We start from the raw sequence: 19,113 nt of genomic DNA, 5'->3' as shown, positions 1-19,113 counted from the left end.
AAACAAATAAAATAACCTGACAGTGAATATTGAAGTATCATACATGGATTTGTACAATATGAAGGAAAGGTAACCTTGTTTTCTAAAAGCAAGTATTGTTTATTACATTTTTAGTGGCCTTGCCCTCCAGCTTTCTCATCGAGCACCTTTGTTTACTTTATTTGAGAGAACTGGAGAATATATGAAATTATACATTGTAATAAAGGTTTTTTGGTTTTTAACTTTCAATATAAATTGCCCTGTCATGACTATTGTTCTGAATTGGTGCCATAAAATGAAAAATTGATTTGAATGAATGCATGCCCTTTCTTTGCACTGCATTTAGGCAATCGGCATTATGCTTGAAAGCCACGACTTAGTAGGAAATCTTAGATGAGTTTTAGCTCTAGTCTATGTAAACTCAATGTTTGGTAGATAAATATGCATACTTTTTATTTATTTATTTTAACTTTTAGCATATAATTGGTGCTGTGTGCGTGCGTGCGTGTGTGTGTGTGTGTGTGGATCAGCCTTGTTGTAGTGCATTGATCTGATTGTGACCGAGGTAGCAAGGGGGGTTTGGAGCCCTGATCAATGCTTTGGATTCTGTTTATTCTGTGTGTCTGTGCATGAATGATGGCCAATATGTGTGTGCTTTGTGTGCTTATTTTAGTTGTAACCAGCCAGAGATTGCAGACAAAAACAGTGGCACAGCATAGAATATGAAATGCTAAAAATATTTGAAATATTCTTAACATTTCCTTAGAAGTAAACTTAATACTAAATAATGCAGCAAGTTGCATGTGGCTTGACATTGAGGTATATGACAAACATTTTAGCATAACACACAAGCAGAAAGTAGAACATGTTGTAAAACTATACACACATTAGGAAGTCATCATCAAGTCATTGCAAAGGTGACAGCAGAATGATGGTTCTTTACATACATGTTGCTCGCATTTATTACCAGGTTGTCTGTCTGTGTTAGCCATGCAACAGCTTTTCTCATATTATTCTTGACCCACATCATGGAAACATCCCAGTCCTTTGCACACTCAGGGAACCATATACTGTAAAATAAATGGTTCCAGACATGGGCTGTGTTGATGCTTGTGTGCATGGGGTGATGGCGCAGGTGGTTAGCTCTGTCGTCTCACAGCAAGAAAGTTTTTGGTTGGACTCTCCTGTTCTGGTCGGCTGGGGGCCTTTTCCCTGTATGTGGATGCCTTCCAGATATTTCTGCCTTCTCCAAAAGTCCAAAGATATGCATGTCACAGTAAATGATTCTAAATTGGATGTAGGCTTGAGTACAAAATGCAGTTCATGTAATAAAGTGCAGTATGAATTTGTTTTTTTTGTTTTTTTAAAAAAAGTGAATAAGTAGCTGATAACTGCACAGGTCTTCTCAAGTGTCCAGATCTTACAGTTAGATGTAGCGCACATAGAAAATAAGATTAAAAAAGATTGTTTTTAAAAATGTTATTGCCTATTGTAGGGAGGCACCAAAACAGTAATGGTGGCTTTCAACACTTCTCTTGATTAATGTATAATGTGACAGTTCATAGCCACTGTCCTGTTGAAACATATTAATGGCTATAATTTTCATTTAGAAAAATGCTAGACCGACCTTGACTTTAAACCACAACAAGGTCTGTTTTTTTCTGTTGGGCTTTTTTTTGGCACAGTACTTCATTGTTATGATTTTTAATCCAGCTATCCTTCTTTTGGCACAAACTAGTAGTGATGGGTCGTTCGCGAACGAAATGGCTCTTAGAGCCGACTCTTTGAAGTGAACGACAGGAGCCAGCTCCTTATTGGGAGCCGTGAGGGTTTTTTTTTTCTTTCTCTCACCCTCTCTCTCGCCCTTTTTTCCGCTAAACTCCGCACACGCGGCCTGTACTTTGCGCTGGGCAGAGGGGGGAGGGGCGTTAGTTACACTCGCAGTAGCACAGGAACAGAGCCAGAGAGAAAGAGAGCGAGGGACAGCAACGTCACATTAGAAAGGTATAGTAATCATCTACTATTTTCAGTTGCAGATGATAAAGGATTCAGAAATCATGCAGGCCCATATGACAGAGAATGTGCATCTTCTTTTTGTTTTAATATTTTAATTTATATTTAATTGTGTTGTGGTTTGCAGTGTTTTGTGTTGTTTCATGTTAAATTTGTTTAAAAGGAAAAAGCTGAAAATTTAAATAGTAAAAAGTTTAAAATGTAAATAGTTGTTTTTTGTATTATATGATTTATTTATTACATTTTATGTGGAGTGAATAAATAAAGTATATTTATGGTGGCCCTTAGAGACAAAGCACGTACAAACTCCAAAACACGTAAAAACTCAGAATCACGTATAAAAGACAACAGAAGTGCTCCAGGATGCTAGGGCGCAGTGTTGAGCTTTTGTTACCTAGTGGTTACACAAGCCAGGAAGTATCAACAACCGGATTTGGTGTGTGGTAGTAACAGGTAAATGAACTTTTTTTTTTTAATTATTTGAATAAATATGAGTGCTTGTCTATAAATACACAAACAATACACACATGCTTTCAATTGTGTAATTTAAGTGATCTGGGTAGCTCTGTTTTGGAGTTTGTACGTGCTTTTTGGAGTTTGTATATGCTTTAGGAGTTTGTACGTGCTTTGTCTCTAGGGGCCATATATAAACATATATAAATAAAACCACTTTTTTTACATTAGTAATTCCTTTTCTGCATAATTTTATTTTATTGTTAATGATAAATTAATTAAAGCAACAAAACAACCTGAAGAGCCTGTTTGGAGCCGAAAGGGCCGGCTCTTTTTAGTGAGCCGAGCCGAAAGAGCCGGATCTCTAAAAAGAGCCGGAAATCCCATCACTACAAACTAGGCTAAGAATGAGTTTAAAAGGTCTGCTCAGCTGGCCTTCCAACACAGCCCGAGTTCCACGATGGCTGAATAAAAAGTAATCGGTCTTGGGAGTAAGAAGAAACTTTATGTTTTAAAAATTGAGCCAGGACATGGAAAGAGGACATCACATTATAGCTGAGGTAGATAGGGAGGGACGTGATCAGATTCCTAAAAGAGGCTCAGGTGCTGGAAACAGAAATTTAATGACGTCCCAAGAGAAGACAAAGCCAAAGCAGGCTGACCCTGTCAAGTTAAAGCCAAGGATACTTACCTTGCCAGGGCATGGGACATGTAAATGGGCTTGTCCCTCTTCATGCTTTGCCTTTCCAACAAACCAAAATAATCTGCCTCAATAAAGTGTTAACATAACCAGCAAAGTTTAAAATTTAGTCATGGTTTCTGGACACAACTGTCCACTTGTTTAGTGTCAAATATATTGAAGTTTTGTGTCAAAAAGAGCATGTCATTACAGTAAAATGAAAAGCAGCAAAAGCAATGAAGACATAGTGGTGACATGCAACAGTGTTTCTGTCACTGAGCTGTACTAGTGTTTTCTACAGTGACAGATGGTGCGGTCAGCTTGAAAACAATGGCGAAGGACACAAAGCCAGGATGTCACAGACTGTCCCCTCCTCCATCGATATTGACTTAGTGTGAGTGCAGGTGAGACAACCTCATATCGGATAATACACTACATTAACTTTGCACTGTGTATGTCTCTCTTCCCCAGATCAAACACTGAGCAGCACCCTCTCATTAAATCACTCAAATATCTGTGCAGTTCCCCTCCTGTCAGATTTACAACATATGAGTGGCCTTGAGATACATTCTTAAATTTTCTCCTGGGTGGTGTAGCGCCATTATCCCCACTGGCCTTGAGGATGTTCTGTGCCTCACTTACTCAATTAAAGTCAGAAAAAAATTACTACATGCTGTCCTCTGTTGAAGGACAGCATATAGTCCATCCCACAATAGTTATCTTTAACTTTGATCAGGCTAACATGCAATGTGGTATTTTAAAATTCACTTCCCTTTATCGTCAGTGCTCATGCTGTATTGATTTCATCTGACAAAAGAGTTAAAGGTTAAAGTTTCGAGGTGTACTTTAACATCTAGGGTGAGGGCTCAAGAGTTGGGAGTTCACCTTGTAATCAGAAGGTTGCTGGTCCGAGCCCCGGCTCGGACAGTCTCGGTTGTTGTGTCCTTGGGCAAGACACTTCACCTGCCGCCTACTGGTGTTGGCCAGAAGGGCCGATGGCGCGATATGGCAGCCTTGCTTCTGTCAGTCTGTCCCAGGGCAGCTGTGGCTACAAATGTAGCTTGCCTCCACCAGTGTGTGAATGTGTGTGTGAATGGGTGGATGACTGGGTGTGTAAAGCACTTTAAGGTCCCTAGGCGCGACTAGTAAAAGCGCTATACAAATACAGGCCATTTACCATTTACCATCTACTGGGGTAAAATATGTTAGTCAAAAACAAGACATTCAGTCTAGTAAATCACACACAATGAAATATGATAGCATTAATTTAGCCAAAGTGCTTGTCGTTCTGAACAGCATCTGACCCCGCTCACTGCCTACACCCATCTGTCAGGGTTTTCCAAAACAGCACAGCAAATTCATGTCGCAGCTGACCACTATGGAACGCATCCACATGACAAAAACTGCAAAAAAATGGCCCGGGATATGACAATAGGACACACTGGCTGTCACTGACCTGACCCCCAAACTGCCTCCTCAAATTATACACCAACTGCATCGTTCCAGTTCGACTGCCTTTTAAAGTGCAAATTTCCTGTTGCTTCCTCTGACATCTCAGTGCCACTGCTACCTCATATCTCTGCCTGCTGTTTCAACTTCTTTACCACCCGAGCAGATGCCAAACTTTAACCATGCACTTCAGCTTTGAAACATTTCAAATGTATACGTTGACTAAAACCGGAGAATCAATTGACTTTTTCATATTATTATCAGAAATGTGTAATAAATAAATATATTAATAAGTTCTTAATGTACGTATTGCATTTTTACTAGTCACAATAAAATTTGTATATTCCAAATTACATTAATTACATTAATTCTAACTATTCACTGTGGACTTTGGAGTTTCTGTGTTCATCTATGTACATCTGTAATACATATGCAGTTTAGATGTAAAATGTCAAAGTGGCTTGACATAAAATCCATATGGCAATGGAATGGTCTGACATTTATAACCACTGTGCCACCATGCCGCGCACATTTAAGACCTATGCAAGTGCCTGAGCTTTTCTATCAGACTTAAGACATTGTTTTGCTTTGTTATTCAAATAGCTTATATCCTTTCTGATGAAACACCATTATTAAAATGATGGAATCATTTGTCTGTCACTTCTGACACACTTTTAATGCCCTTTCAATATTATAATTATATATTACTCTGTGAAAGTGAAACATCAGGATTTAAATTAAAATAACAACTCCATTGAGCATGGTTACAAATTATATGTATTATTTTAGGGGACTGTGGGATTTTCATGTTCTATGATACTGGTGAATGCCGTCAGTATAAAAATACACAAAAGCAGCTAGATCTCTAAATTTGAAGATACCAATTATCCGTCCATCAATATATTTGTGCATATGACGGTTTGGGTTTTGGGGGTTTCTAAACAGAGATGTAAAAACCTTCCTCTCCATGGCCAGCTTCTAAAGTATTTCCAAGCCAGCAGAATTATGTAATCTCCCCAGTGGGTCTTGGGTCTGCCCCCGGGCTTTCTCCCAGTTGAACATGCCTGAAACACTTCACCTAGGAGCATCTTATTCAGATACCAGTAGTGCCTCAATGGGCTTCTTTTGGTATTGAGGACTCATTGGTGTACTCTGAGGCCCTCCCAAATAACTAAGCTCCTCACCCAGTGCTCAGACACCATTCAGAAGAAGCTCACTTTTGCGGCTTGTATCCAGTTTTTTCATTGTCTACTGACAACTGTTGTCCATAGGTACAGGTAGGAATGTATGTCAACTAGTAAATAGACTAGTTCACTTTAACATTCAGCTCTCACTTTGAGCTATATAATCAACTGTATATTCAACGTGTACAAAGAGAAGAGGTCTTCCACTTCCATATTTTGAATCACTTAAAAAAAGCAAGTTGTTATGCATGTATTATAAAACAAAAATGAACTGTTTTTCTGGAGAATATGAATATTCCCTCGACATACTGCAGTGCTACTATAACCTTAAAGGTTGTCATAGGAGAAACTGACTGAAGACAATAGGAAAGATGTCAGGTATGCTGTACACGAACACGTGCAACTGTAGCAAAATTTCTGAAGAAACATGTGGAAAATGGCACCTCACTAGAAGTATCTGCAGCACAACACTTTCCACTTAAATGCATCTTTCATTTCCTCAACACTTCATGAACTGAAGAGCATTGCAGTCTATCTACTTTAGCTACTATTTATATAATAGAGGACTAGAGAAGAACATTTGAAAATTCGTTTTTGAGTAAAGTCAGGACTAAGGTGCTGCTTTTCACACAAAAATAAGTTGGAAGTGGAAAAAAAAACTGTATAGTCAAGTGCTCAACTGATGATCTGTTTGTTCATGTAGAAATGTAAATCATGTTTACCCAGTTAGTCATAAGAGACGTTAAAGCACGCTCCCTTCTTCTTTAAATTTATCTGACTTCCACTGTTATTTGTGTTATTCCAATTACCTGAAGAAATATCTTGCTCAAATAAATATGGCCATGTCTTCCAATGTGCACTTGCCTTGACCCCAGCCACTTTTAAAAACAGCAAATTCATTTTTTCCCTCATGTGTAATCTATTGATTTTAACTCCATAGCCACCCCCCTAAGCCCTGCACTTCTCTGAGAATCGCTGCATTGATAAAAGAGAAAGCCACAGCTGGTGAAAGGAGTGCAGATATTAGTCTTCATCATACCCATGAGACAAAGACACTTATGAAGACCTATGTCATTTAATATACATCACCAGCATAAAATGGGAGCAGAAAGCACAATGCCTCTGGCAGCTCAAGGCTGGGCTAACCAGAAGGCAAAAGAAGAAATCAACCTTGGCGTTCAATGCCACCCCTGAAACTGCTAGGTAAATGTTCTTTATTCTCCTTCAAAAAGCAGCAGTTTCTGAAAGAAACACAAAGAGTGCTTCGTGCTTTGATTTGAAAAAAAAAAAAAATGCTTTGAAAAAACTAATTTAAGCAGATGTCCCTTTTATTTTGCACTATCATATGTAAAGGTGACTGCTTGTTAGACTCACAGGTTTAACAGAAAATCAGAATTTATGAGTGACGCAGATCAGTGTGGGTTTTTTTTTTTTTTTGTTATTTTTCCACAGTCCAATTACTGTAAATAATGTCTTCACTTTGTAATCAGTATAGAAAGAAATCATCTCTAAGGCCTCTCATTAATCAATTAAAGAGAGACAAGCAATTATTTCTCCTGGTTAAAGTGCATGCTATCAATCTGGACTGTCCAATTAGCCTATGCTCACTTTTTAAATTCACATTTGCTTGACCTCTCCTGAAAGACTGTTCTTATTTAAACTTTTCAACAAGAAACTTTAAATTTCAGCTAATAGAGCAGCCAGAGATTTCAGAGTTCACCTCATATATTTCATTAGAAAAAAGCCCTGCAAACTGTTTTGAAGTGGACTAAGAAGAGGATAGTACATCCCAATTTGGCAATTACTTTATCTCAGATGAGCAAATATCCTTCTAGCTTAGTGGCAAACTCTACTGATAGGTTGTGGTTTGCAGCTCCAGTATAGGTTTTGAGTTATAGCTGAGCATCTAATTTCACCCACTATACAGACATATTAACTGAGATGCATTTTAATGCCAGGCACAGAGCTGACATATACTAATGTGGACAGGACCACCACCACCACAGGAGCTGCTGCGTAGTGGGTTTCTCATGGCATCCCATCCCATGAAGACCCCAGCACACAGTTTTTGTGCTGATTTTAATACCAGAGGAGATGTGGATTTCTGCAGTTATTGAGTAAGCAAAGTGTTGGACAGTTTTTATGGCCACTTAATGGCGCTGCTCTGTAACACTGCGTAGTTTGCACTTCATGGATGAGTTGTGTACTGTTGTGGTTTCTAATTCTAATTCTACATTCACTCTCCACCTGTACACTGATGTTGCAGTGTGACATGACATGACATTTTTTGATGCAACATTGTAGTCACAGGTAGACTGCATTAAAAGTGCTTCTTTAAATTTGGATCGAGTATTATTTGTCCTTGGTCATGTATTTGGCAAAATATAAGAAGATATTGCCTTCTCACTTGACTGTTGTAAAGAAGCTCTTTGGTGTATCACCTAATATTTCCTTGATAAATAGAAGCCAATAAATCCACATAAACCTGCTATACTACTTTGCGCAGAGTGCAAATAAGAAATTTAATAGTCGACACATCTATTTGTAATGCTCCAGACTTGACTTCCAATCTATTTCCTGTATTTGCTGCACCAGTCTCAAATACTTTAAACATAGTGCTGCAGAGGACACTAACCTCCAGTTTCTAAAATGCTCAGATCAGGAGTTTTTGAAAAATGTGATGAGCTTGAATAAGGAGCTTCACCCCCTGTAGCAGAACTGTCCAGCCTCACAAGGTTTTTACACTTTAGTGGGCTTGACTGAAAATCCTGTTACTGCACGACCTCCAGCTCCTTATCTGTCTTAATCACAGGCTGTGAAAAGATAGCAACAAGCAATGTGTAAGATCCACTTTCTCTGATCATTACATCATTCATTCATTTATTTGTTCATTTTCAGGCACAACAAATACCTATATCGAACATAAAATGCACAAAACAAAAAAACAAAAATTGCCTGAAAAAGGAGTGGGACGAAGAAAACTTATTAAATCCCACCCCTATACTCACTCATCATCAAAAAACAATAAACTTCCCGCAGCTACGCCCATCATTACATACAGACCCATCAACAACCCCGGACACATACAAGCATCTCAATGGCAGCTCGCAACAACAATTAGAGCCTTCATAACTGAATACAGAATATATAAATTATAAATTGGATTACCACAGGTAACAGGCAGTAATAATTACAAGTAACAAACACACATACATATATATATACATACATACATACATATATATCTACACACACATGCACGTATATATACATACATACACACACTCTTCTTTTTTTTTTCTTTTTTTTTTTTTTTCTCTTGGAATCCATACCAGCAATGGTAAGAGAACAGACATTACAGAGCACACTAAAAACCATCATTGGGTATACTGTGACCAGACCAACTTATCCCTGGTACCTGAATATTTATCACATCTCTGGTGTACCATATATGAATAAAGTCACGGCACTCTGCAGCTGAACTCTGAATTCCAGATAAATGTTCAGTAAGTGGTGTTTAGTTGCTCGGTGTGACAGTAGCCCATTATTCTTCAACAAGAACGAGAGAGCAGAGATATTAATTTCTTGCATTATTAATAGATAACAAGAAATGTCAATGTTAAATATGGTATATATAAATATATGTTTTTGTAGTAAATGTGTCTCTGTCTATAGTCAGTCCTACATTAAACAAATAGATAAAAAGTTGAACTTGAAAACTTAGAAACTAATCATAATACTTTTGTTACTTTTCTTCTTAGCTTCACTCTGCTAGATGTCTTTATGATATAAAACCACTGAACATTCTCCATCAATGTGATATGAGTCATTTTGCAAAGATATATATATACATATGTGGATATTTGTGTGTGCATGTGTGTGTGTGTGTGTGTGTGTGTTACCATAGTATCAACTTCTCTGCATTGTACTGCATTCTTTCTTTTCTTGCCAGGTGGCCTGTGATTCCTTCAAAATGTCAGGGAAATCAGTTGTTATCTTGTTAGTGAGATGTTCTATCTAACGATCTATCTTTAGTCACTCTCTTATGATTCCAGCTCGGTGATTCTTCAACAGTGACACCGCCTCTGATGACTCACTGAGCAACAGACACCAGAGATTATTAATGTTTTTACAAAAATAGATACACAGAAATAACAGCAGCGGCAGTAACCCATGGTAACAGAGATTACGTCACTTGGTGTCACTGATCTTTTTCTACACTTCGTTCCCAAGTTCTAATTAGATTGTAGCAGCAACCCATTGTGTCAAGATGTATGCACTAAAATCATTTTCATTTATAACATAACTACAGAAAATTTTTAATTCGTTTCCAAACCTCGAATTATATGTCAGTATATATAAATGTGTATTCCAGCGGGAGATATGCCTGGCTGGTGTCCTGGCTTATTTGATAAATGTTACATCATGATAGCAGCTCAGCCCTTGAACTCTCTCTGATATTCTTTAGTAATAAGTGAAGGGAGAAAGGAAATAGAAAGTTTGCAGAGGGGAGAAGCATGGTCATAATGAACCGGCTTCCTGCAGGGTAATAAAGGTCTACATCTAATGCCAAGGGCAGCCAGGCAAGCACGAAGACCATTACAGCAGAGTGTGCTGGTTTACAGATTTGTCTGTTTGGCCAACAAAAGCCCCCCCCGACACACACACACACACCCCACACCCATTCTGACTGCACACGCAATTATCTTGCCGAGTTATAGCCAGTATTTCCTTATAGTGCCAAAGGTGAAGGCATGTTAGAAATGTCTTCTTTAAATGCTTTTTTCCCCTTCAAAAGAACAGACAGGATGTGCGTTCCCTAGAGCATTTCTTCAGGACTGAAGAGAGCCAGAGTAGGGCAGACAGGGTGCCAAAAGGCAGTGTACTTGTGCTAGAACCAGCAGATCTTGTACTTTCTTAGGTTAGTGTTTCCTTTGTTAAATAAAACCACTGAAAAATGCCACAATAGTTTCACATAAAAGAAAAAAAAAAATTACTTTCTGGAGACTCCAGAGAGATTTTGCCCTCCCTGCTTACTAACTAATATTAAATGTGTTACATTATATAATTTAACGTTAACTGATATCATTTAGTCATTTAGGCACAGACGAATTGCACAACATGAAAAGCACCCCAGCTTCTAATCACTGAAATTTCTTTTTTTTAGCATTTCAAGGAAAAGAGATGCAATGGAGACTCATACTGAGATATTTCATCACAGAGCAAAATAATTTGCTCAAAATGAGATGCAGGAAGTCATTTGAAATGGCAGTGAGGCTTGAAGATGAAAATTGCAAACTTTGATTTGTTAAGAAGTTCCATTAACTGCATTTAATTTGCTTGGACTGACAGCATGCATGTTTACTGTACTATATGTCATACTATTTGTAAGTGACTCAAAAGTGGTTGACTCACAAAAAAAAAAATAATAGCATGAAAAAAAAATCTAAAAACTCATTACCCAACATCACAACCTGCTTCCATTTGGCTCAAGGTTATGCTCTCAAGTATATATTTCATAATGCTGAAAAATCCTCTATGTAAAGAAAGGTCACATAGATATGTGCTGATGGAAATTATACAATGTCTGACCTTTTTGTGTTCAAAACATTACATCAGCACTATTCTTCCCAAATCATTTATTAAATCTCTTTCTCTCTCTCAATCTCTCACTCTCTTACACACACACACACACACACACACACACACACACACACACACACACAGAGGGGTGGCCATCTACCCACGACAGGTTGAGGGTCAGGGGAAGAAGAAGAAGACAGAACAAAGACATACTGTGGTAGAGACCAGAGATTAGTAATAACAAGTAATCAAATGCAGAGTGGTGTATAAACACATAGTGAGTGAAAAAAAAAAACATTAAAAAAGGTGAGTGAAGAAGGAACACAGCAAGTTGCCAGCAGCCTAGACCTTTTGTATTGTAACTAGGGGAGGATTCACGGTCACCTAATCCATTACTTTCTATCTGCTTTATCAAAAAGTACACTGAAAAAAAGGCCATGTTGGATTTACTTGATTCAATAGTGGACATTGGTTGCACACAAATGTTTTGCTTTGGCAGAAACTTAAACAACTGAGTTAACTCAACTTTTTCATATTCAATAAATCTGTGCATTTTGTGTTCATAAAACGCAGTTGAAACATGTTTAGATGAAGTAAGTTGAGCTCTTGGAATATTTTAATCCTTCACAATTTTGTCATTTTATTTCAACACTATTCAATAACTTTTACCGTCCCAACCCCCTGAGCGACCGTGGCTCAGGGGGTTGTGTCCTTGGGCAAGACACTTTACCCTACCGCCTACTGGTGTTGGCCAGAGGGGCCGATGGCACGATATGGCAGCCTCGCTTCTGTCAGTCTGCCCCAGGGCAGCTGTGGCTACAACTGTAGCTGCCTCCACCAGTGTGTGAATGTGAGAGTGAATGAATAGTGGTATTGTAAAGCGCTTTGGGTGCCTTGAAAAGCACTATATAAATCCAATCCATTATTATTATTATCATTACCCCAATACTACTTGGTCATTTAAATATTACATGTTGTCTTCATATTACATAATGTTCAACAAAGTCTAGATCCTGGTTACCATAAAAATCTAATGGGTCTACAACGACTACCGTCCTCCTATCTTTATCCTGGTTGAACTCATGTGAATTTCACGAGTTCAGCAACTAACCACTCTTACTAGATTGTATCATGTCATCTCAACAAGAACAAATTAAGTTGTTGAATTTCGTACAGATCCTTCATGATTTAATTACGTTCATAGAAACATGAAATTATTGTGTTCAAATTACAAGTTAGACATTTTTAATGTAACAACCACCCAATTTACTTTTTTCAGTATACCAAAAAAAGTAGAGGTGGCTGCTCGACTTGACTGAGATGGATGCCTTCCTCAAACCACGATCCCAAAAGCGCGAGACTGAAACCGTGCAGTGTCGCGGGATTTAACATTGCTATATTATTGACTTACTTCACTTGAACATGATATGAACAATTTAATCTAGCCTCTCTGCATATCATGTAGTTTCTACACTATATAGTTACACTTAACTTTAAAGCATGAGGAAATTGTGTTAAATACATGCAAGATCCTTACGTAAATCCAAGAGCTGGCCAATCCCTTTTTTTCAGTGTAAAGTATATGTTAAAAGTTAAAAGGAGTACACTTAGCATGTATGGTTTGCCATATGTGTCATACAATATGAGCCCTTGGTTACTCGGTCAGATTCACCCCTTACTCATCTCATCTGGTTTCAAAATACCAAGCCATGTCCATGTCATTTTTAATGCCATCTGGGTCAGTACCACTACCACCACTGGATAGTACAGAGAGCCAGCACAACAAACCACAACAAACAGGAGGGCCCAAGAGGTCCTGACATTGTCATGTAACCTAAATCAAAATCTGTTAGTTATTGTTAAATTGCATATATTACATATACATATAGATATATGCAGCACTGAATTGAAAATCACTGGTTTTTCTGCTATGACACCTTTGTGTTTGTTATAAATTGACCTCCACAATTGCAGCTTTCTGTTTCAATCCCAAAATAAATGCTGCCATCGTCAGCAACTGAGGTATGTTTCTGATCACCATTTCCATCAGTATTTTCAATAATAAATGCAATAGTAGCCTAACTGTAATCTGATGTCAATGTCACAAATTATGAGTTGCTTCTCTGATAACTGAGATGACATAGCTATTGGCTCAGTCAATGCCATAGTAAATAGATGATGTAAATTTACTGCTTTGATTTAAATGCCATACATACATACAAATGTGAGCCTCTCAATATTTGACAAAAATGATCCTGCTGGTTGGTTGGTTGGTTGGATAATTTCTAATAAATTAATGAAATAAAGTATAAAAACAAATTCACTCAACGAGGTTGGTATCATATATACACAAACCCATGATAGTGTGAATAAATGTCTAAAAAGGGAGCAGGTAGAAGTTTAATACTTATGAAGACCTATCCCCTAATGTAAAAATAAAAAAAAGATAAATAAAACTTGCATAATGCAGAAAAAAACCCATCATATACTTTGTGACATACTGATGAAGAAAGAGTACAGCACAGTACAATTAGTATGGTAAGTTTGATTTCTACAGTAGATTGTATCTGACCCTGGTTATGAGATCACACACATCTGGAATCCCTCCTGCTTTTGTCTCTTTTCTTCTATGATATCTTTCTTTCCCCCTTTATTTCGCCTTAGTTTACCATAAATTAGATTTATTTACTGTTATGTAAAAATGAAAACAAAAAGACAGAAAAAATGCAAGAAGATGAAGGGCACATTACAGTGGTATGTAATTCCATGAAATACAAGGTCACCTCACCTCCCATTCATGTGAAAGCAGTGTCCTCCTGGTCACAAAAAGAAAAAGAGGGAGAAAAACGGGATTAGATTTAAAAAAAATTTTTAAACGCAATCAGGTAACCTTGTATTCTTTCTTCTCAAAATTTGATAACAACAAATAAGATCAACTTTATTCTGTTGGCCTTCACAACCTATTTGGGCATCTTCTAGTTTCTAAGTATCTTGTTCACTCACAGGCTTGTTATGTGACTTTGTTCCTGACAAAAGGGAGTGTGAAGCATAACTTTTGATTAGGTTTGTTGCCAAATGCCATGGGCAACACTGGCATTGGTATCTGGCAACAAATGTGTCGTTCATGAAACTGTGTGTTTTATGAACTACACATTGGAAAAGACAATCACACTGTGATTAAAAATCCATTCATATACAGCTGCACAAAATTTACCTTACCTTAGTTCAAGCAATCTCAGTGAGAACCAGACCATAAAATATATAGGCATGACTGTATTCCTGATAGGTGGACATGAATTTAAAACAAGAAAAAATACTAAAAAAATCAAAATTTTAGTTGTGTTAGAAAGATTCATGAAACTTGAACTCGTGTTTGGAATGTAATTTTAATTTCTTTTGTTATTTTTGAGTAGTTGGACATGTATAAGTACAAAAAGTTAAACATTATCTTTGAAGAGAACGTGTTTATTTTGTTTGCTTGTTTTTTAATTCTAGTACACTAGAGTCTTGTAATTGTCATCAACATTAAAGTGACAGTAACAGAATTAGGATATGTGGGTCAAAAGTAGTGGTTTTATAAGTATTGCCAAAAGTATTCACTTGTCTGCCTTCAACTCTTCTGGGTGTGTTTATGGGAACTTTTGACCATTCTTCCAAAAGTGCATTCGTAAGGTCAGATACTGATGTTGACTGAGAAGGCTGGCTCACAGTCTTTGCTCTGGTGGGTTGAAGTCAGGACTGTGCAGTCAAGTCAAGTTCTACATAAAACTGTTTCATCCATGTCTTTATTGACCTTGCTTTGTGGAGTGGTGCGAGTCATGATGAAATGATCAGAAACCCATACTTGTCCATCGGAATGCCACACGAACATGTGTGATTTGTCACTCCAGAGAACACATCCCCACTGCTCTAGAGTCTAGTAGCGGGGTGCACACCAGTGCATCCGGTGCTTTGCATTGTGCTTGGTGATGCAGCCATGGAAGTGATTAAAATTCAATGATTTGGATGTGTTAGGGAATACTTTTTGGAAATATAGTGTAGGTGTATTGGCATCTGAGTATACTGGTGCTCTTGCTCTTCGCGGTGTGTTTTTGGGGTGACTGATATTATTTGCTTCTCTTAATTCTTAATAGTCCAAAAAGAAGTAGGTGGTATTTCTCCTCTGAACGTTTTCTAGTGTCTGTTTTCACAACTTTTTCTACATAATGCTTTTTTCACTTTTCTTCTGGAAACAGCTTTAAACCTATTTTTACTGTGCAAATCCTTCTATCAATCTATCAGCCTTACTAACCTAACAAACCATTTATTCATCCATAGTGTATGCTCTAATACATTATATCTTACTTCTGGGAAAAAACTAATCTGATGGAAAGACTAAGCTATGATTTCTGTGTCTCACATGAGCAGTGATGCGGTTTTATAGTTCCCCTGGCACCGAGCGGAACATTTAAAAGGCATGGCTCAAATGTGCTTAGCACACTTTATTACCCATCTGCAAACAGCTTAAGTGTCAAGCAGCACATCCTTGAGTTAGTAATGTTCACAGGCATACTGAAAGATGAGGGCAATTAGCCCTGAGGAGCATACATCGGTGGCACAGAAGCAAACAATGCAAAGCTTTTATTTAAACTAAGGGCTGGAACAAAACTTTGCAGTCCTACATTAAGAGCTGCACATAACACTGAGGCTTAATACTGAGAGCACCTGAACTGTGATAATGGAGCTGTAATTGTAACTGCACGGTGGATGGAATTTTTATACTAGTGCAAATGGTTTCTAATTACCAACTGCCACATGGTAATTGCAGCATGATTACTGGCCTAATATTTTATCCGCAATACATTTAATTAAAGTGTTATTTGATTATAATAGTTGCAATGAAAAATAACATGATTTTAATGTATATGGCTTTGCTGAAGCAAAAGGGGAATAATTCTAATGGTATATTTTACTATCACTGTATGACTTAGAGCCACAATGACTCACTGTCATAATCATTACAGAGTGGCTATCACTTGGAAGAGAACTCCATCACTGCAAAATAAATTCTTGTCAGACTCTTCAGGTCAACATAGTGTAAGGTCAGTTCAAACGGATTTTGTTGAGGACAGGTAAGTGGTACAGATATGAAAGCAAGTTTGACGAATGCTGTGGGAAATAAACACAGACAGTTATGACAGGTTGGTTACAGTACATGTGCCATAGGTGTCCTGCTGTCAATCAGCCACTCCCGTGCTGTTGCTAAGTGATTAGGGGACGTACAACCTGCCTGCAGCCAATAAAAATACCAAAGCAGTTGCAGCTGTGGGAGTGTTTGTGCAGTTAGTTATTGTCTCTAACAAGCAGCAGATGTCTGTTTTTCCTTTGCCTAATCTGAGTTTTCAGGCCAGTTTTCTCAGAATAGCTACTTTAAAGTGTCATCGTGCAGAAGATGAGTAATGCTTTACACAATCTGACTTCTGGAAAGTTTGCCTGCATCCAAAAGGACAGTGCATCTCTCACTCCAAAGTTAAAGCAACCTGCTTTTAACATGAGTCTATCAGTATAATTTCATGTTCTCAGCGCATACTTTGATGCAGTAATTTCAGTGTTTTTCAGCTGGTATTTTTAGACCTATAGTTAGATAAACTGTCTGAACTCACAAGGTTCAGTCCCAATGTCCTTCCTAATCCCCAACTACTGAACCCTCACACACTTTAATTAACATCACATGCTTGTTCAGTAAAAGTACAGGGGTCCAATGAGGGTGTGAGGGCTAGAAATGCTTTATAAGAATTGGTACAATTCTTTGTAACATCACATTACCTGGGCAGAGGGGACTTTATGTGGAAAGTAAACATAAGCTTATATTTGCATCAATGTATTACATTCAGAAATATGGAAAGTGTGCTAGAACAGCTTATATAGTTTGTGAGAAGGCCCTCAAGCTTTTACTGATTTCACAGTGAAACATACTACTTCAGACAGAAAGTGTATAAGTACCAAAGCATCTGGGCATCTGAGGTTCAACGTAATATTTTAGAATATATTTTATTATAAATGCGATAGATGTAGTAAAATCTCAACCATTTTCTAAATCATTTCTTGACCAATTGTGTAATTTGTAGTCCATTTTCACGTAGAATATTCATTATATGACAAACTATGAACACTTAGGACATTGAGGTGGAACAATAGGCCACCAAGACCTTAATTTGTGTTGTAAATATTTTTTGGTTATCATTGTTACCACATTAGTTGGTCTATGGACTTTAATTAAGTATACCAGGAGATTTTTTTTTTCTTTCCCGCTGTTTTTTTTTATCATAGGAGGTCATCTGATTGTTGGGAATTTCTCTCTATTTGATGCTATAAATAACACTGAATTCTATTGAATTCAACTGAATTGAACTAAATTGAACTGAATTGAATTGAATATTTCACATATTTATATAGTCAGCATGATTCACTTTTGCACAATTTCAGTCTTGTCGTGGATTGGAAGACAAAACTCAATAAACCTACTCACATGTTGCAAAACTTGCGTCTCTACAACCTTTTTTCTTAAGTTTTCTTGTGCGTTCATATAACACAATGGTATTTTCTGTACATCCAAGGGCATATCACATTGCAGGAAAAGGCTGATAGCTAATTTGTCATGTTCTTAGTGATGAAAAGACAAGTATAGGCTGCTTTACCTCAGGCTGAAAGCCACACCTAATTAACCGACTCCAGGGAAGTGGGAAATATACCTTGATACCTACATATTCCAGAGCTATCAAATACGTGACTGTAATGCGAGTGAAAACCACCCATTTGAAAAAAAAAAAAGAACTTGCAATTACAATTCTTTAAAGAGAAATTTTAAAAAATAAACCCTTTTAAAGCTGTTTTGCAGCTTGATTTAAATTCTTAGGTGTCAAAACCACACCAACAAACCCCAAAATCTGTCTGTACTTTCTTCAGTTTGAATTATCATGCAACAACAATAATGTAATTGTTTCATTTTATTTTAAGAAACAAACTAAAGGCAGTAGATTCAAAGAAAGTTGAAAAAAAAACTAACAACACACACATTTAATAAACTAATGCATCAAATGATGTAGTATTTCTTGTATGACAGCATGGAGTTTACCCTAATGTTGGAGGTATTGTACTAGACTCCACATTTATCAACATACTTAAAACGCACCAGGGGGCTAAGTACATGAGAAAATCCCCACAATTAAGCTGATGTACAAGGGCAGTGATGGTCATTTAATTCTGCTTAAATGACCCAGAGGAATCCAAGTGCAGGCCATCATCTTGTTATGACTGCTCTCATCCTCAGTCTAAACCTGTGCCACTATATGTGTGACTGACATCTCTCTTGTATTTGCCAGTTTACACAAGGGAATTTGTTTGCATGACAGATTTGTTTTGATTTAGTAAGCTGCATCATGTGGTTAAAACAGTTCATACCATTTTTATTTATTTCTACAACTTCAGACCGGGTAAATGATTTTTAAACGCAACACTTCCTCATACTCTCTTTTATTTGGTACAAATACTGTGTGAAAATCTGGTGAGACCTAAAATCTGCTGTTTTTAACGCATGAAAAATATCTGAAAAGCTGATTACCAGTTAAGTGGAAAATGATGATCATTACAAGCAATCAAGATGGGCTTGTTTGCAATTGCAGATAAGTTAAGAAGCGGTAATTACAGCACTGGGCACAGGGGCTTTTCTGAAGAGATTACATGCAATAGAAGAGGACGATTCAAATAAGGTTTAATGCTGGAACTGTCAAGAGC

This window comes from Neolamprologus multifasciatus, chromosome 1 (assembly GCF_963576455.1).
Source record: "Neolamprologus multifasciatus chromosome 1, fNeoMul1.2, whole genome shotgun sequence".
NCBI lineage: Eukaryota > Metazoa > Chordata > Actinopteri > Cichliformes > Cichlidae > Neolamprologus > Neolamprologus multifasciatus.
The sequence above is the reverse complement of the archived record's forward strand: the minus strand, read 5'-3'. Positions refer to the sequence as shown.